This window comes from Sciurus vulgaris (genome assembly GCF_902686455.1).
Source record: "Sciurus vulgaris genome assembly, chromosome: 6".
NCBI lineage: Eukaryota > Metazoa > Chordata > Mammalia > Rodentia > Sciuridae > Sciurus > Sciurus vulgaris.
Window position 1 is genome coordinate 71,039,380 of NC_136466.1, and position 12,911 is coordinate 71,052,290.

The 12,911-nt window shown below is 37.3% G+C and overlaps 1 protein-coding gene and 1 pseudogene across 2 annotated transcripts in view; both read right to left on the reverse strand.

The window, feature by feature from the left end:
- The window catches only part of LOC306664320 (uncharacterized protein), a 241,121-nt gene that overhangs the window by 142,017 nt on the left and 86,193 nt on the right, over positions 1 to 12,911 (reverse strand). The window lies entirely within an intron of this gene.
- On the reverse strand, positions 1,665 to 5,561 carry LOC306663796 (BTB/POZ domain-containing protein KCTD3-like; annotated as a pseudogene). Its single transcript has one exon. The product of its transcript is annotated as a BTB/POZ domain-containing protein KCTD3-like (transcript).

Genomic DNA, 12,911 nt, shown 5'->3' on the forward strand with positions numbered 1-12,911 from the left:
GAGAGCAGAGAAGAACTAAATTATCTCAGGGAAAAAAGAGGCAACTCATTTATTAGTAACAAAAGAATCATATGGTTGAATTAGAACTGAAAAGGTCTTTCTGTTTTCCATATATAAAAATATATTAAAATATTTCTGTATAAAAATGTATTTTCTTTTTTCTTTAGGAATGTAAAACATTATGCACAAAAGCAAAATCATTGAAATAAGGCAGTTACTTTAATAGACATCATTTTTGGAGGTTTTATTATTTGCTAAATTGCAGAAAATTAGCTTCATGTTCCTGAATAATTCACTTCAAAATATTCAGATTAATGGCTGGAGTTGTGGCTCAGTGGTAGAGCACTTGCCTAGCATGTGTGAAGCACTGGGTTCAATTCTCAGTACCATATATAAATAAATTAATAAAATAAAGGTCTATCAACATCTAAAAAAATATTTTTTAAAAATATCCAAATTCACCTACACTCACATTCAGAAATTAATTCTATTTTAATTTATTATAATTTGTACTCTTGAAAGTTACAGAGCACTATGTTGGAATTATTACACATATATTACCAAGAAAACTAAGTTTACCATATTTATAAAAATTACACAAGCATAAACCAAACACAGTGGCACAAACCTGTAGTCCCAGGTTGTACTCTGCAGGCTGAGGCAAGAGTACAGGTCATATTATGAGGCCTTAACTCAGGAGTTTGAGATAGCCTGGGCAACATAGTACGACCCCATCTCAAAAATAAATAAATAATAAAAATTACACAAAATTAAAAGTGTCTGTAGGAACTCATTAAAAATGGCACAGTATATCTGAAAAAATAACCTATATAATGCCTAGAAATGAAAAATATAATAATCATATTTTAAAATAAACTCAATAGAAGAATTCTATTACCTATAAAACAGAGTTGGTATTTTTAAACAGCCAAACTGCTGAAGATATTTTAAAATGACTAAAGCATCTAATGACTGATAAGTTCATGAAGAATTAACATGCAGAGATTCTGAAGTGGACAGAAATTCATAAGGTAAATTCAGCTTTTTGGACATTTTTGCTCTGAATTGTTTACATATAAGACAGGAACAAAGGCTGAGATGCACTTTGAAAGTCTCCCAGAACTGGATAAACAAAGTGAATTTCACCTTTTTGTATATCTATAAGGCACTAATTTTAAAAAACTATAAATAAATAGAAGGAAGACCAATAGAGTAAAGGAAGGGAAACAGAAGGGGTAGAGAGAAGTACTGGGGACTGAAGTGGAGCAAATTATATTCCATGCTTGTAAGATTATGTCAAAATGAAACCCAATATTATGAATAACCACAATGTACTAATAAATACATAAAATAAGTAAAAATTAAAAATAAGAAGTCAGAATTCTGAGTTTGCTGGTCATGGGATCTTAATAAGCAACCACTTATTTTTGGTTAGCAAGTTGAAGGGCTACACTCAAAGACTACATGTAAAGTATAGACAATCGAGTTCTCATACAAGATATTTTAAGCCTGAAATGAACTAAGTTGCTCAAGATTATCAGTGCCCCAAGATGCCTGGAAGAAGCCAATTTATATCTATTCTTTTTTTTTTTCATTATGTCTAAATCTTTTTTATTTGATTCAATTGATAAATAAATACAAGAGAATTTTTGTGAAACCATTGGTAATATAGTAAAATTTAAAGAATTTATTTCAACTTTACTCATTATATTTCTTGGAATGGGAATATATACATTATTCACCAATAAATGCTTAATGGTTTAAATTTACACTTACTCCATTTGCAGAAACTTGAAAATCATTCCAATTAAATGAAAAAAAATTTTACAAAATTTTTTTCTCTAACAATTGAAAATATATTCAAAATAACATTTTTACAACAACCAAAAACCCCAATCTACAATCTCAGAAGTTTAACAAAATGACCTACATTTAAGTTATTTTGATTATTAATACTAAAAGGTGGCTCCTAAAACAAGGTTAAATGAGCAACTGAGTTTTCCCTTCTGGGCACTCAAAGCTTTGCCTAATTTATTATTTTTATCTCGTCTTTTCCAAGACAGACAATTGCTCCAACTTGAAAGACAATTCACATGGACTTTTTGCATTGAATATTGGTGATGCATGCTAAGATTTAAGAACTCCCAACAGTGAGAATCAGAAAATGACCCACAATTTAAAAAAAGAAAAAATCCTAGAAGTCTTACTACACAGTGGAATCTTGTACTCAACATTAATAGTGTTTTTTAATTACATGATATTTTCTCACAAACGTAGCACCTCATCAAATACCTGATAAACACACTGAAAACACAATTAGGTTTGGGAGACCAACTTTCAAAAAGAATTGTCATTCACTTAAGGTAACATTGCAAGACAAGTCTCAGGCACAATCAAGATTAGGAATGCAGTCTGTTGGTTCCCATGCTCCAGAGGATATTCATCCATATGGACACCATCCTATTAAGATGTGGTACTATGATAACAAAACCAATGGAGTAGCTAAACATTAAAACAAATACTGTTTTACAAATAATCTGTTAAATGTGTTTGTAAAACTAAAAAAACTTCCAAAATGTCAAGAGATATGATTACTTTATCTCCTTATTCCAGGTAATTCTGTTAAAAAGATAATAAATGATGTCCAATTTTATCTTGTAAAGTCTCACTGTAAAAACTAACTGAAATCCAGGAAAATTTAATTTTCCTCTTAATTTAACAAAACTACCATTCATTTTGGTGAGTTTTCACAAACTGTATTCTTGACCTGAAGAATCACTTTTTTTATGCCGAGGAGATGGAGTGGTCTTTGTAGGAGAAGGAGATGCAGTACCAGGCGAGTCAGTTCCTCCATCAGAAGTACTTGGTGATGATGCCAGATAGGGAACTTTCTTTCTTCCAAGGAATCCTCCCCCTTCAAATCCTCCTTTCTTCCGTAACTCCACTTTATTTTCATTTTCATCTTCTGATGCCCTCTTCTTGGGTTCAGAAAAAACTTCAGCTGTTTTGTGCATTTCTAATCCACTATCCAATTCTTTCAAACTTTTTATTTCTGCTCCAGGAGACTTTCTCTCTAATATATTACATTCCCCTGTTGCTCCCTTCACTTCAGCTTGTATTGGACCCAAGTTACCATTTTCAGGAACAGCTCTTTCTACATTTCTGTTTAAATTAATAGTCTGGAAGTCTCTGTAACTATGAAAGCTCTCAGTCCTTCTTGCCCTTGCTAACAAAGGACTCTCTCTGTAAGGCCTCATGGAACCATAAGTAGCTGCTTCATGAATGGTTTCATGGTGCTGAAGCTGAAGGCTAGAATTTGATTCTCGAAAGCGGCTATGCTGAACTACAGAAGTTGCTGGACTGATGTTGGGCGTAGCACAGCGAGATGTGCTGAGATCACACTGATCTAGTAATTTGAGTAGTTCTTCTTCGGTTGGACCACCTACATCCTTATCTTCACTTTTATTAACCATAGCCATAGCAGTGGTCAGATCCCACATTTGAATGCTGCCATTTGTATGGCCTGTGAACAAGTAACACCTTGGCCTTGAGCCCATCCTACTGGATCCCTCACATTCTCTCACTGTAAATGAGGATATTGTAGTACAGTCAACAGCTTGGATCTCACAGATTCTTTTCCCAGTAGATGAGAGTCTTACAAATAGTTTGTTAGTGATGGGAACAACTTTCTGGATAAACACCTGTTGATCATCTCGCTCTCCAAAAGGCCCTATGTCATTTCCAGAGGAATAGCTACCATGACTTTCTGTCTCCTCCAGAGACAGTATCTTGAATGATGCTAAAGGAGTGGAACCTGGCTGAGTAGAGATCATTCCTCTGAAACGTGTTACTGTCCATGTGCACACATGATTATTATCTGCACAGACTGATACAAGATGCTTCTCTGACAGCATGATTTTTGTAACAGGGCTTCGGTGAACTGTGAAAGTTTGAAAAAGCTGAGGGCCTGACCCAACTGTCTCTGGGTGCTGTACAATCACACGAACTGCTCCAGAACTTGTACCATATGCAATCTCAATCCAGTTACCACTGACACTTGTTTTGGGTGTGAGGTAAACACTCAGAGCAGTAATAGCATCATTTGAAGGATCATGATAGAGTTCAGTAACAAGAAGATCATCATCCTTCATTCGCAAAGGGAACTTCTGCATATCTATGTAATATATTGATCCATTGTTACATCCCAGTAGAAGGAATGACCCAGCAGTGTCATAACTGGTTATAGGAACAACATCTTGAACCTGCCAGTGCTGAGTGACAGCATTCCACACTCCTACTTTCCCTGTGTGACTCGTGGCCACCAACTGGTTACCAATAAAGAAGAGGGCATCTACAGGAACACCAAGGCTGAACACTCCAATTTCACTTCCACTTCCCCCATCCTGAACACTCCACAAGATGATGCTGCTCTCCCAGGCAACAGCAACCATTTTGTCTTTGTCTCCATGTGGACCTCCAACCACTTTTGCATTTAGAGCCACTCGTTCAATAGTCCAGTCTAAATACGGGCTTGTAAACACTTGTTGCCATCCTGAAGATTCTTTGATTCTGTAACACACAGCAAAATGAGCATATGCAGCTACAATCCATTTGTGATGGCCAGTGACTATTAGCACCTTTCGTGGATCCACAGGAAATCCCAGTCTAACAGTCTCTTCTCCAGTTCCAGAAAGAACAGGCTGAGTACCATTTCCTCGGGCTTCACCTTCTGCAGAATTTAGTCCATTCCGAGAATCAATAGAAGATCTAGCTGTGTTGTTTATTTTACGACTAGGAATGCCTGGTGGAGGCAAGTAACCATGAAAAAGGACACTGCCACAAGATGAACGCTCCAATTCTTCACATAGGAGAAGCCTTCTTACTAATGGAGTGATTCCATAAAATTCTGCTTCATGCCTAAGAACATTAATACTTACTCCCCTTAAGTCTAGTTCTTTTGTCCGAAGAAAATTCAAAATGGGTGCAAATGCTGCTGGATCTCTATCAATAAATACAGCACCAGTTTCATCTCGAAGTGTTGAAATTCTTCCACTCAATAAACTGGAAAAAAAAAGAATCTGGAATCCACATAAGAGTTTGTCTTGAGGTACTAAATCTGTGCATTTCATATTTATGAATTCAATTTCTATATTAATTCCGGTCCCCCCCACGTTCAGCTGCACGATCTCGCCGCTGCCAGCCGCCGCCGCGGCAAAGCTGCTGCAGTGTCCTCGCGCCATCTCCGGCGACTCCTGGCGCGCACGCCGCCCCGCCTCCCCGGCCAGGACCGCCGGACCCGGGGTTGAAGCCCGAGGCGGAGGCAGCGGCGGCGGCTGCAGGGCCAGCAGGGCGGCCTGAGGGCGGGAGGTGAGCTGAGCCTCCCCCACCTTCCAAGCGGCCGGGCGGGGCTCGCTCGCGTCCGCCTCTTCCCCTCCGCTGGTGCGGCGCGCGAAGGCAGCCCGGCCTCCGCCTCTCGCGCCCTCCAGGCCCCCGGGCCGGCCCCGGCCTCTCCTCAGCGCTGGGCCGCCACCGCTGCCGCCGCCACCGCCACGGCGGCCGCCTCAGCCGCCTATATCTATTCTTGAGGAAGAAAACATAATATGACCAAAATTATTTCCAGGTAGAAGTAATTAATGCGATTTTCACTATAAAATCAAAGATAGCCAGGTTCATATGGAAACAAAACATCATGAAGATAAAATTTTAAAACAGTTGACAGAATCAGACACACAGGGACTCTAGCTTGGGACATATCATTAAGAGATGATAAAACAATGACATATATTCAGGTGATAAAAGCCAATCTTGTAAGTTTCAAGGGGGAACTAAAATTATAAAGAGTAATAATAAAATATCCAAACACCAAATAGGGTTTGGAGTATAGCTCAGTGGTAGCATGCATGAGACCCTGGGATTAATCCTGACCACTGCAGAAAGAAAATGGAAGTGTCTTACTTCATTTTTGCTGCTGTAATATAGTATCACATACAGGGTTATTTATAAGAACAGAAACTTATTTCTCACAGTTCTGTGGTATGGGAAGTCCAAAACCAAAGCACAGATCTTCTTGCTGCATTGTCATATGATAGAAGGCAGTAGGACCAAAAAGGAATGAACTCCCTCTATCAAGCTCTTTTATACTGACATTAATCCACTTCCCAAAGACAGCAGCTCCCAATACAGTTGCACTGGAGATTGAGTTTTCAGCAGGTGAATTTTCTGAGCACATTTAAATCACAGCAAGAAAAGAGGGATTAGGGTTGTGGCTCAGTGGTAAAGTACTCACCTAGCACGTGTGAGGCACTGGGTTTGATTCTCAGCACCACATGTAAATAAATGAATAAAATAAAGGTCTATCAACATTTTTCAAAATCAACATTTTTTTAAACATTTAAAAAAAAGAAAGGGAAGAGAATTGGTGAACTTTAAGGTAAGTTAAACTTTCCATAATAAAACCAAGAGAACAAACTATATCAAAGTAAAAGGCAGAGGTAGAAGAAATAGAGTAAATAAGACTAAAATATGCTTAATTACACTCCTAAAATAAGAGGTTAGAAATACAATGGTGCAGAAGCAACATTGGAGACAATAAAGGCTGAGGATATCCCAAAGTGGATAAAATGCACCAATTTGCAAATTCAAAAACCCCAATAAGTCCAAAACAGGATGAAACCCACAGTGAGACATCATAGTAAAACTGAAAAATATTTTTAAAAATTTTACAAGCAGTCAGAACAAACAAGACAATACCTTGAAAGGAATGATAGTTACATTGACAGCTGAATTACTAACACCAATAATGGAAAGCAGGAGACAATGGAACATTTCAACGTGCTGGGGGAAATGTCAACTAAGATTATATCCTTGTAAAAAATGTCTTTCAAGACTTCTAATGAAATAAAGACATTTTCAAACAAACAAAACTTGAAATAAGTCTTCACTAGCACCTTTAGACTAAAAGAATATGTTGGAAAGGCAAAAATCCCTGATAGAAGTTCAGAGATGCAAGAAATAAGAAAGAAAAACAAAACTGGCAAGTATGTAAGTTCATTTAAAATAATGTTGATTGTATAAAAGAGTACTAATGTCTTACAGAGTTTAAGAAATATTCTTAAAATATGACAAAAATAGTACGTTAGTCAAGCAGCATTAAAATAGTTACGGGATTTAAGGCCAGTGCATTGCACAGAAGATAGCAGAGTATTGTTAAACTTTTGACTTTGTTATATGAAGGACACATAATTTAATTTCTAGAACAATCACTATCCATATTCAAATACATAAATATCTTCTCATATGTATTCAAATGTATAAAACTTCCAAATAATATAGAAGAAAATAGAATGATAAAGCATATACAATCATTTAAAAGGAAGACAAAAAAGGAAGAAAAAGAAAACCTAGAAATGGTGAGATATAAAGAAAGAAAAAAACAATGACAGATTTTTGCCAGAAGATATCATCAGATGGTTAGTCTAAGTGTAAACAAAACAAATGCTTCAAGGGAAAATTTAAAGATTATCTTAGAAAGAGGAGCTGGGAATGTGGTTTAGTGGCCTAACATTTGCCTAGTATGTATGAGATCCTGAGTTCACTCAGCAAGAATGAAACAAACAAACAAACAAACAAAAACAGATAAAGTGTAAATGCAAAAGGATGGGAAGTAGATCTCAATGGATTCAGAGAAGCCTTTATTCCTTTGTGGACTCGGGTGCCGTTGGGGTTCACTTTCTGGATGGAAAATGGTCGTCAGTTACAGAGGGGATTTTGGTTTTATAGATGTAATCATTGGAAGCTGTGTATCTGCAGCTTTGACCATCAGGGACTAGTTGAATGGGTTAAAACTTTAATTTTGGAGGGTAGTTGTAAAAAGGTTGAAACTCATTGTTGTCCGGGGAGATAAGTCTGGATCCTGAGGGATGAGTACTCAAATCTTGCCCATTATTATTTAGGATGAATTAGCCATGGGGGAAGGTCAAGGTTTAGGGCCCAGCATTCAGTATCCACCCCTTTCCCCCAGGGTCCATTGTTATCAGGAAAGAATGCTCTGGGGGAAGTTTAATGTTTGGCCAATTTTCTCCTCCCTCCTTCCAAGCCACACTGTCCCTCATTTTTCTTGGGGTACTTTCTTGTAGGAATATTATTTTCCATAATGCCTCAGAAAGAATACTTGTTCCAGTTATCTAATGCTGTAGAACAAACCACCCCAAGTACTTAGCATTTAAATTGGACATGGTGGGAATATTTGTACCCAAAACATGCAAGCACTGCAAAACAGGGTCTTCTCGTGTCTTTTCCAAAGAGGTAGTTAAGAGTTTACCAGCACATGCCAAGGTTGTGGGGGGAAAGGTACACTGACATTGCTGGTAGATCTGCAAATTAGTACAACCACTTTGGAAAACAGTATGGAGATTGCTGAAAAAGACTAGGAATAAGACCATCATATGACCCATCTAACCCACTCCTTGGTATTTATCCAAAAGAAATCAGCAAACTATCATAATACATGCGTACCAATGTTTATAGCAGCACAATTCATAATAGCTAAGTTATGGAACCAGCTTAGGTACCTGTCATCAGTCCAACATCAAGGTACCTACAGCTTTACTGCCTCTGCCACTTCCATCTATGGATAACAGCCAGGATCTGGAAGACCATCACCAAGGTCCCTGCAGGCTTAGTTACTCCAGAGGTCTTCCTGCTGGGTGTGCTAATAGCCACAATTGTGCTGCAGAGTCAGGAGAGAACCTTGCACAGGGTTGGTAGGTTGGAAGAGGGTGTGAGGGCATCTTGGTCCTGGCTCACCCAGCCAACTAGCCTGGTACCCACTGGGTTTCCAGGGCCAACTCGGGTGGCATTTGGTGGGACCTGATACCAGTCTGGTCCCCTACTCCCTCCCCAATCTGGCAACCACTGACCACTTGTTTCCACCAGTTTGGCAATTACCAGGGCCCCCCAGCTCCCCATTCCCCAGACTCCCAACCCCCATCCCCAGCCATCCACCTGGCCTAGTGCTTACAGCTGTGTAGCCAGCCCACAGCTCTCAACACCCGGTCCTGATCCACCCAATACAGAACAGCTCTCCCAGACAGGTACACAGGCCCTCAGGACCTCCAAAGAGAGAGGTTCCTGATTGGGAAATAGAAAGGGTGGGGACTGGAGAGATACAGTTTAGAGACTAAATTAGAGACCAGGAATTATGGGGTCCAGAGGCAATATAAGAGGCTAAGACCAGGCTCCTACATTGCATGAGTGGACCCCAAAGGAGATGCCTGGGGTGCAGTGTTCCAGCAATTGCTATACCCCACCTCCAGGAGTTCTGCCTCCAAGACTAACCCTACCACCCTAGTAACCTTCAACAGCCTGAGGGTGGAGATACTAGCAAACTCTAGATAACCCCACCTGTCAGATGAGAAGGAAAACAGAGAAAATATTGAACTACAGCAGAAAGAATTTTAATTCTTTTTAATTTTAATTTTAATTCTTTTTAATTTTAATTTTTTAATTTTAATTTTAATTTTCCTTCAAGAATATTTTTTTCTTTTCTCACTCTCACATCCCCAACAGTTTTGAAACCAAGTAGTTTTCATGCATCAGGCTACTGAGGACTGGGATGTCCAAATAGTATATTATAGTTTGTTGTATATATATATTTTTTTACTATTTCTCTCTCTATATATATTTTCCTCTCACATATCTGTTTCCCCAGAGTCTCTTTCTCTCTTTTCTCCTGCTAACAGTCAACTTCTTTTGATTCCTCTATCAGTCTATGTTCTAATACCTTTATATTCTCAGCTCCTTACTCATAAACATCACATTTTATATTCCCCTGGTTCTATCTTTGTTCACCATTAAAAACTGTTGACCCATTAGCAAATTTACTGCTTATATTTTAGATAATAATCAAACACATCATTCCTGCTTATTATGACAAAACTGTAAACGTCTTAATAGGAGCTATTTAGTTTAAGGCTGTACATTGTTTGCATTGGTTACTGTTAATATTGATCTCCCCCTTAAAGATGAGGTATTGGAAACCCACAGAGACACTATAAGTCTAGGTTAAAAACTGTAATACCTTGGATCCACACTACTAGAGCGAAAGACACCCATACAATATGGAAAAACAAGGGAAGAAAGTGCCCCAAACAAAGCAATATGCTACAATAATAGAATCCCTTGACAACACAGTAGAAGAAATGTCAGAGAAGTAGTTCAGAATGTACACAGTTAAAATCATCTGCGAAGTACAGGATGATATAAGAGAGCAAATGCAGGCAACAAAAGATCACTTCAATAAAGAGATATAGAGCAAATGGAAGTACTAGAAGATTACTTCAATAAAGAGAGATTCTGAAAAAAGAAACAAACAGAAATCCTTCAAATGATGGAAACAATGAACAAAATTAAAAATTCAATAGAAAGTATCACCAACAGACTAAACCACTTGGAAGACAGAACCTCAGGCAATGAAGACAAAATATATACTCTTGAAAATAGAATTGACCATGGGATAAACTGTTAAGAAATCATGAACAGAACTTCCAATAATTATGGAATAACAGGAAAAGACCAAATTTAAGATTTATCAGGATAGATGAAGGTGCAGAGACACAAACCAAAGGAAGGCCCAATCTTTTCAATGAAATAATATCAGAAAAATTCCCCAATCTAAAGAATGAAATGGAAAATCAAGCACAAGAAGCTTACAGGACTCTAAATGTGCAAAATTACAAAAAAATCCATGCCAAGACACATTTTAATGAAAATGCCTAGCATATAGAATAAAGATAGAATTTTAAAGGCTACAAGAGAAAAGTAACAGATTACATATAGGAGGAAACCAATGCACATCTCAACAGATTTCTCAACACAGGCCCTCAATGCCAGGAGGTCCTGGAATAACATATACCAAACTCTGAAAGAAAATGGATGCCAACCAAGAATCTTTACCCAGAAAAATTAAGCTTCAGATTTGATGACAAAATAAAAACCTTCCAAAAACAAAAGTTAAAAGAATTTACAAATAGAAAGTCTGCACTATATAATATTCTCAGCAAAATATTCCATGAGGAGGGAATGAAAACAACAATGAAAGTCAGCACAGGCAGGAACTACACTAGAAGAAAAGCTAATCAAAGGAGAAACCAAGTTGAGTTAAAAACCAAAACTAAACCAAAATGCCCAGAAATACAAATCAAAATCTCAATAATAACCATGAATATTAATGGCCTAAACTCATTAACCAAAAGACAGAGACTGGCATATTGGATTTAAAAATAAGACCCAACAATATGCCGCCTTCAAGAGGCTGACCTCCTAGGAAAAGACATCTAAAGACTGAAGGTGAAAGGTTGGGAAAAAACATATCACTCACATGGGATGTGTAAACAAGCAGGGGTTTCCATGATATCAGACAAAGTGGACTTCAAACCAAAGTTAATCAGAGAGATAAAGAAGGACATTTCATACTGTTTAAGGGAATCATACACCAACAAGATGTAACAATAACAAATATATATGCCTCAAACAATGGAGTATCTATGTACATCAAACAAACCCTTCTCGATTTCAAGAATCAAATAGACCACAAGACAATAATACTGGGTGACTTTAACACAACTCTATCACCACTGGACAGATCTTCCAAACAAAAACTAAACAAAGAAACTATAGAACTCAACAATATAATCAACAATTTAGACTTAACAGACATATGTAGAATATTTCATCCATCAATGAACTAATACACTTTCTTCTCAGAAGCACATGGCCCCTTCTCTAAACCAGATCATATGTTATGCCACAAAGCAACTCTTGGCAACTACAAAAAAAAAAGTAGAGATACTACCCTGCATTCTGTCAGATCCCAATGGAATGAAATTATAAATGAATGATAAAATAAAATAGAAGCTACTCCAACACCTGGAGACTAAATAATATACTATTGAATGACAAATGAATAGCAGAAGATATCAGTGGGGAGATAAAAAATTCTTAGAGTAAATGAGAACAATGACACAACATATCAAAATCTCTGGGACTCTATGAAGGCAGTGCTATGAAAAAAGTTCATGGCAATGCACTTATTCATTAAACAAATAAAAATACAACAAATAAATGACCTAACATTACATCTCAAAGCCTTAGAAAAAGAAGAAATCAACACCAAAGGTAGTAGCAGACAGGAATTTAAAATCAGAGTCAAAATCAATGAAATTGAAATGAAAGACACAATTTCCAAAACTGACAAAATGAAAAGTTGGTTCTGAAAAAAATAAATAAAATTGATAAACCCTTAGCCACACTAATGAAGAGAAGGAGAGAGAAAACCCAAATTACTAAAATTTGTGATGGAAAAGGAAATATCACAACAGACACTATTGAAATACAGAAAATTAGAAACTATTTTGAAAATTTATACTCAAATAAAATAGAAAAATCTCAAAGACATCAACAAATTTTTAGAGACATGTGATCTACCCAAACTGAATCAGGAGGACATACACAATTTAAACAAATCAATTTCAAGTAATTAAATAGATGACAACATCAAAAGCCTACCAATCAAGAAAAGCCCAGGACCAGATGGATTCTCAGCTGAGTTCTACAAGACCTTCAAAGAAGAATTAACACCAATACTCCTCAAGTTATTCCATGAAATAAAAAGGGAAGGAACCCTTCCAAACTCATTCTATGAGGCTAATATCACCCTGATACCAAAACCAGACAAAGACACATCAAGGAAAGAAAACTTCAGACCAATATCCCTGATGAATGGAGATGCAAAAATTCTCAATAAAATTCTGGCAAATCATGTACAAAAACATATTATAAAGATAGTGCACCATGATCAAGTGGGGTTCATCCCAGAGATGCAAGGTTGGTTCAACATACATACATATGGTTCA